At 37.4% G+C, this 8,271-nt stretch overlaps 1 pseudogene; it reads right to left on the bottom strand.

The window, feature by feature from the left end:
- Positions 1–2,580: 2,580 nt before the first annotated feature.
- LOC119044024 (ER lumen protein-retaining receptor 3-like) lies at positions 2,581–3,243 on the bottom strand (annotated as a pseudogene).
- Between the last annotated feature and the right edge of the window lie 5,028 nt (positions 3,244–8,271).

Here is an 8,271-nt window from a genome sequence, read left to right as displayed (position 1 = left end):
GTTTTTATCTGGTTTTAGAATTAGATAATACTTGTAAAATGAATTTGGGAGTCTTTCCTCCTCTTGAATGTTAGCCTTCTTTTGGATAACAATAAATTAGCTTTAATTATTTAGTGTTTACTATGCTCTAGGCACTAAACTAAACATTTATAAACATTATTTCACTCACTCTTTTTCCACAATTCCATAAATTCAGCACTGTTTTCCACATTACAAGTGTTAAAACTGCGTCTTATAGAAGGAACCTCAAGTTAGTCCTAGCATTCTCTAAACTTTGTCTCCAACCCCCACTTTTCTTTTAAGTGACAAATCTGAACGGCTGACTGGCTGCTGGAAGTGGCTGTCCCAGTGTTCTTCTTATTCTTAACCTAGTCAGGTCCTAAAATTCAAGTTTCACCAACCAGAAATCTGGCTATCACCTTGGATTTCTCTTTTTTTTTTTCCTGCATCCAAGAAGTCTTCAAGCTCTGTTGATTCTACTTAAATGTGCCTTCATTTTTTTCTTAATTTCCATTTTCCTAGCCACTGCCTCTTGACTTGCCTTGATTCCTATTACCTTCTGTCAATTACTAGACTAGCTTTTAAGTGACTTTTCTGGTGCTACCCATTCACTTTATTTCCTATTTGGGGATTTACCCTATACTTGGTCTCCACAATAATATTATTAAAATGTAATTACTGTCCTGTCAATTCCACCTTAAAGTCCTATAATGGTGCCCATTTGCCTTCCACTGCTGGCATCTCATAGCTCTGTACTTCCATTCAGCCTTTTCCCTCTGCTCCATGCACCATCCTCACTTCTCCCTTGGCCAATAAACATAGCATCAAGTTAATTAATTTAGATATAAGTGAATGAACATTTGAATAATTTTTCTACACTCAATAAAAAATAAAAATATTTTGATATGAATTTTTTAGTTATTGAAAACTTTGAAATAATGAAAAGACTTAGATAGTTTTGGCAAGCATGCAAGCACGAAAATAATAGTTTAAGGAAATGTGACTTAATTTTCCTTTTTTAAAAATTATTTTTTACTGTATAACAAGAGCTTTAAAAATCTACATTTGACCTAGTATTTCCAGTTCTAAGGATTTATGCTAAGAAAATAACTAAGCATTAAATATGCAGTTAAAGATTATACCCTTGAATATAAATCTTCATATTCAAGAATATTGCATAATTTTTTATATTCATTAGAAAACATTTAGAAATATGTTCAAGAAGAATATACTAATTACTTAAAATTAAAGTATGTAATAAGCTCATATATTTTATACCAGTTAGAAATCATTTCTTTTAAAACATGGCATCAAAAACATTCATAATGCAATTTTAAATGGAAAAAGTGGATTTTTTACCCAATAAAATACATTTCTATGTATAGACATGAAAGAAACAATAAAAAATAAAAATAAAATAAGCCAAATTAAAAGAGAAAAGAAAGAAACTAGAAAACAAATGAGGTAAATATTATTTCTGATAGAATTTGTGATGACTTCGATTGACTTTATACTTTTTTACTGGGATTAGAGATGTGGGTTAGATGAATTGACAGAGCACAGAGGATTTCTAGGGCAGTAAAAATACTCTGTATGATACTATAATGGTGGTTATGTGTCTTTATACATTATCCAAACCTATGGAATGTACAGCACCAAGAGTGAATGCTAATGTAAACTACGGACGTTGAGGTGATTGTCATGTGTCCATGGAGGTTCATCAATTCTAACAAAAGTGAAAATGTGGTGGAGGATGTTGATAATGTGAAGGCCGTGCGTGTGTTGGGGAAGGGAGTGTAAGGGAAATCTCTGTACCTTCCCCTCAATTTGTGCTGTGAACCTAAACTTACTCTAAAGAATTAAGTCTTTAGAAAATGTATTTTCTATATTCTGTATGTAGCCTCTGGAGACAGATGGTCAGGATTCAGGTTCACATCCCAGTTCCATTTCTTTCTGTGTGACTGTGAGCAAGTCACATAATCTCCATAAAGCCCTTTTATTCTCATCCTTAAATTTAAAAAAACATAGAATAGTGGGTAGAATAATTAAAACATTTTTACCATCTATGTAATAAAACTCATATAAAGATCTCAGCATAGTGTCTGACACATATAAGCACTCAAAGAAAACTATTGTTGAAGTTATTATTAAACATATAGCTATTATTATCAATGTAAAACTGTTACAAATATTTTTTTCTGCTTTTTTACAAAGCAGTAGTTTATTTGTCCCATTTGTAAGTTAGATACCTAAGGTTTCTTGGTGTTCCTGTTGACATTGTATGGAACTATGGGTGTGTAACTGACCCAGGTTTTTAGTTACCTATATAAAAGAGACATTATTGATGAAGTCTTCTAGATGTAATGATCCGTGTTTTGTTGAAATCCATCTACACTAAGCTTTTTATTTTCTTTTTTTAAAATTATTTTTCAACTACAGTATTCTTTCTTTTACTCCCTTCCCAGCCCACCCCACACTAAGCTCTTTTCTGGCCTTAATTTTAACATTCGATCTGAGTCATAAGTCACCCAGTAGAACATCTTAAATAGTTGGCTTTATGCTCATGTTCTCTGAAGGTCCTCAAATTGACATTGGAAGAATTAGTTTCTTTCTATTAAGGACTTTGGTTATGTATAAGTAGAAGAAGTCATGGTAGAAGATGGTTTGTGCTACTGTAGACACCACTTCAATTTGGTCATAGAAATTCTCAGTCTTGTAGCGCCTGATCTGGTGAGGCAGGCAGAGTGCCCTATACAGCCCAAGAAAGAACAGCAAGTGAGTAATAATGGTCTCCAACCTCTTCAGTCTTGCTGGTCATGAAGACCTGGGGTGAGATGGCCACCAATTCCAGATAGAGAAAATTAAGAGGATCTCTAGGGAACTATAGTGAAACTATAATTATTAAGGAAAAAGAACCCAATGAATGGGACCAGAGGAAACTCCAGGAGGAATGTATCATTCTCACTGTCAAACATTTTCCAAAATCTCCCATAGATCATGTGCACTGACATAGGCACAGAGGAAAAAAACCACCTTCACCACTGTGTTGAAGATGGAGATGACACTGACAAATCCAGGCACTTGGTTGTGAAGATGACTACAGAAAGGATCTGGCTTTTTCCCAGTGATGTCTTTTTAGAACTTGGTCTTCTAGGTCTTCCCCAGGAGCATGGCCAGGAGGTGGCTCAGTCTGGCAAGGACACAGAACACAATCCTGGTCCAGCCAGCAGACCCAATGCCCATGCACAGCCGATTCTTGGAAAACTTTCTGGTGGGCAAGGAGGCTGCCACATCTTGGCATGGCCTGTGGGTCCTGTGCAACCCTGTCCATAACTCCGAGCTCTGCACTCTGTGCTCTCGGCTGGTACAAATATTTCTTATTTGTTATAATTATAAAAGTGAAACAAGATTGATAATTAAATATGAGGGCTGACAGTCAGGGAAGAATGCCTGTTTGTCAGTCCTTATTTAGGGCCCAAATAAAGCTCTGTGAGGGCAAGACAGGTAGACAACTGCATGGTGGCATCCCAGTAACAGGGAGAATATATTTCTGAAGAAAATGGAGTTTTGCGTCCTAAGGAGCAAACAATGAAAGCAAATGAGCACCCAGTTCAGAAATATGAACTTCAAAATATAGAGGAAATGGTGTCCATTGAGGATGCAAATTCCAGTGTCCCTAGGATAGCCCGTCCTGACCATGGCAGGTCTCAGCACAACTCCTGAGGTATGCTGGGAGTAATGAGCTGTATTTGTTATCTATTGCTCTGTAACAAATTGCCCCAAGACTTAGCAGACTCACATAATACACATTTATTATCTTGCGGTATCTCTGGCTCAGGAATTTGGTTATGCTTAGCTGGGTTCTCTAACAAGGTTCTAGTCATTTCAAGGCTTGACCTGAAAGGACATGCTCCTAGCTCATTCTCTTGGTTATTGGCAAGATTCATTTCATTGTGAGTTACTGGACTAAAACACAGTCCCTCCCGAGCTGTTACACAGAGATTTCCCTTGGTTCTTTGCCATATGAACATCTTCACTGCACATCTCACAATGTGGCAGCTTGTTTCATCAAAGTGAGAAAGCGAGAGGTCAAGAGAACAGCAGCAAGAAAAAGAGTTTTAGCAAGATGAAAGTCAACATTGTTTTATAATGTAATCATCGAAATGGTACCCATCACTTGAGCTATATTTTATGCATCAGAGGCAAGTCACTAAATTTAGACTGTATGAGGGCATGGATACCAAAAGAAGAGTGTGTGTGTGTGTGTGTGTGTGTGTGTGTGTGTGTGTGTGGTAGGGAGGTAGTTTACTGGAAGCCATGTCTTAAGCAACCCATCCCAAGAGCCCAGGTAGTGGGCAACCACAACAGCTACCTAAACTGATATGACAAAGGAATTATTTGTTAAATGCTACTATGTGAACAAGCTAAGTATTTATGTTAATGTAGATTTTTATCTCTCTACTTTTTCTAAAATAAAATTAAAAAATAATTTAGGGTAAGTATTTGTAGACTGTTCACTTACCTAATAGACTATTAGGGACAAAAGTGTAGAGGGCAAGTCTAGCCCTTATTAAAGTCTCAGAGAGGTAATAGATAAAAGTAATTTTTTAAAGATTAAGTTTTTATTTTTATTTATTTATTTTAAGATTATATTTTTTTATCTTTAGAGGGGAAGGGAAGGAGAGAAGGAGAGAAACATCAATGTATGGTGTCCTTTTATGCATCCCCTGCTGGGAACTGGCCTGCAGGGAACCGGCCTGCAACCTCGGTATGTGCCCTGACTGGGAATCGAACCGCGATTGTCTGGTTCGCAGGCCCGTGCTCAATCCACTGTGCTACACCAGCCAGGGCCTAAGTTTTTATTTTTTTAAGATTTTATTTATCTATTTTTAGACAAAGGGGAGAGAAACATCAACATATGGTTGACTCTCACAAGCCCCCAACCAGGGACCTCTGGCATGTGCCCTGACTGGGAATCAACTGGCGACCCTTTGGTTTGCAGGTTGGCACTCAATCCACTGAGCCACACCAGCCAGGGCTAGATAAAGGTAATTTTTGTATGTGAGAAAATTTGACCAGATAGCATTCAGAAGTTCCTAGAAAGAATTAAGGATGTAGTAACCAATGTATTCATAAGGGGTTCTCACAGCTACACAAAAAATACTCACTCCCAAAGACTGTAAGTTCAGTAGTGCTGGAAGCCTTTATTTATGCAGAATCAGTGGGACTGCTGGGTACTGAGGGAATTGTCAGTCTTTCAGTCATTCCAAACAAACCCCCACATTCTTCCTAAAGGTAGAGACATGCTATGGTCAGTCGTACACCTGGAGAGAACAGGACTGACTTTGACCTTTAGCTTTGCCACTCACAGGCTGTGAGACCATTTAGAAAGTTATTTAGCCTCTATGAGTTTAGGTGAAACCCTCTGAAATGAATGCAAAGGGCACAGTGCCAAGCACGGTCCACCTGACATAATATATGGTAGATAAGAATGACAATTAGTGCCAGGTTGTAGAGCATGGATTTTGATGTCAGGTAAATTGACATACCAGGGATCAAATTCTAGTTTTGCTACTCACTGTCTGTGAAACAGACAAGAAAAGTACAATGTATTTCACTTTGATTTTTTTCTTAAATGGATATAGTATCTATTTTAGAAGGTTATTTTGAAGATAAAATAAATATTGTATAACTGTATAATAGTCATTTAGCCATTAGCCCGGTGCCTGACACATATCAAATCTTTTAAAAACTGTGGTCAGTCTTCAAAGACTGAGTGAAACCAAATTAACTTGATGTAGAATTTTCATGATGTTTCTTAATGAATTATAAAGGACAGAGAATTCATAATTAATGATGAATTGGAGGTTAGCCAAACAGCAAAATAATGTTCCTGAGTATAATTGAGGAAATGATTCTATAAGCGTAGAGAAGTTAATAGTGAAGAAAGGAGAAAAAAAAAGAACAGTCAAAAGCATGGTTCACTAAAGTTAAGGAGCTGAGTATTTAATAACAACATAGCTAGTAAATGAGCCTTTGAAGGTCAATGCTACTTCTCAATACCTTCCATTTATGGATTGCCTCCCACACAAAGATGCTGAACAAAGATGCTGAACAAAGATGCGGAGATACTGATTAAATGGATCTTGTGTCACTTTGGGTTGACTAGAGATAATGCAGTTGCTCTAGGAAGATTGGCATCTCTTATACCATATTTTCTTTAAATATTTGTACATCTTTTTTAAATGGAAACTGAGAAGAAACTGATTTTTATTAAACTAACACAAACTGTATATAAAAACAGTCACTAGCTTCACTAGCTACAGAAGGAGGGGAATAAAAAGATCCAAAATATTTATCATGTTTTCTATAGTTTTCTAAAGTTTCTTTTGCAATTTCCTAAATGAGACAATATATTGGGAGGCAAATTACAAGGTTTAACATTTAGATAATTAAACTAAGCCACTCATTCCTGGTAAGCAAAACATGCATTATTGATTATGAACTCAGCTGACAGCAAGCTCATGTGTGATTCACAAAAGTACTTAACACAGATAGGTTGACACCAGTGAGGAGTGAAACCAATTTACATTTTGCCAATTTATTCCAGCGATGTTTTAGTTCCCCCTTTAGATCTGCATCCTAGGTGGATACCCAGCTTGCCTTCCTATTAATTTGACTCTGCATTCTACTCTAAAATCTGTGGGTTGTTGAAACAGGATGAAAAAAATATTCCAGGGTTGTGAGCCTTCTAGGGAGAACAGTTCTGAAGATAATACTTCATAGAAAATTCCTGCCACTGGATTATCAAAAAGTGCTGCGGGGTAATCGGCAGGAAGGCATTGGAAAGGCAGCCACTTTTATGGGAACCACACTAATTAGGCTTGATCAGCTGCCCTTCCACTGAGCACTGAGACTGAATCTGCTGACTTTGTGGTATTCTCTTTTCTTCACCTTGAAGCATTCCCCTAGCAGAGTAGGATGAGCTTCTCAAGTAGAGGGAAAGTGTTGCTCATTCCTCAGACCATATGCCCTCAGGTTGACAGTGGTTCTTCAGAACACTTTGAATTCCGGAGGTGGTGATGGGGTGGGAACGGGAGGTTTGACATGACTCTCTGTGATGAAGGATTGTTAACAGAAAATATGCTAAGCTGGGAAGGAAATACATCAGTAGATAACCTTTTTCTCTTATGCTCTTCCAAATATTTATGAAAAATTTGAATTTATTCCTTCAAGGCTTAAGTCTCTATAGTCTACTCCTATGAATTACTTTGGCCCCCTAGTTTTGGTGACTAGTGTATGCGTAGGGGAGATTCAGGATCAAGGATTTTGCACTAATCTGCTTCCAACAATAGAACGTCTTCTTGAAACTGGGAAGGAATGTGTTAAGGAAATGACACTAGAAACCTGGTTCGCACTTCTCTGAACTATATTATTGTCAGTCTCCTCTAAGTTGAGGTTACTCCTGAACAGTATATTGCTGTTCAGGGAAATTAGCTTTAAAAAAAAATGAAAAAAAAAGGTATTACTATTGGTTGCACAAAAGAGGAAAGGGACATGGAAAATCAACTCAATCATCCCACTTTATTCTATTGGATCATAATAGTGTTTATTTTCCATGGTCCTTTCAGACTCAGTTTTTAAAAATTCATATATGAAAGAACTTCTGCCTTTTAAAAATATGAGTTAATATCATTTTGCTCCACCTTGAGTCCTTAGCTAACCATGCTACTCTCGCCCTGTGACTTATTTTGGGGAAACAACTGACAGAGGGAGCACCAAGAACTTCGTAAGCATTTTGGGTTCTTGATTAACGTGGTTATGAGTAGACTCAGCAATACTTGGTCTTTCTTTGTGAACCAAGTTCAGATCTATTGAAAGTGATTTTTTTTTCATTCTTTTCACTTTTTGATATCACCAAGGCTGGGGCAAGGCGCTGTGAATACAAGACATACAGGGTCTGTTTGCGTTCCAGCAAGCCTCTTACAGGAATAAGAGAAGTTGGGTACCCAGAAACCCCATTCTAAGAGATAATTTCCTATCAGACAGTGGTTTTGTGATTTCTCTTCCTTAGTGGGCAACTAAAGGTTCTTTTGTAATTAAGCAAAATTCTCTACTTGCTGCCTTTCTGGGTGGAGCTGCTTGAGGATTCAGTTTCTCATTTTCTTTGTAGTACACTTCCATCCAGCTGTTCCCATCCAGCACACCACTGCCGAGTCTGTGGATTTCCTGCTACCCATCTCCCTCTCATACCACCATTACTCCTTCATC

The sequence above is a fragment of the Artibeus jamaicensis genome, unplaced genomic scaffold (genome assembly GCF_021234435.1).
Source record: "Artibeus jamaicensis isolate MK-2021 breed Jamaican fruit bat unplaced genomic scaffold, CSHL_Jam_final contig_402, whole genome shotgun sequence".
NCBI classification, from domain to species: Eukaryota; Metazoa; Chordata; class Mammalia; order Chiroptera; family Phyllostomidae; genus Artibeus; species Artibeus jamaicensis.
The sequence above is the reverse complement of the archived record's forward strand: the minus strand, read 5'-3'. Positions and strand labels throughout refer to the sequence as shown.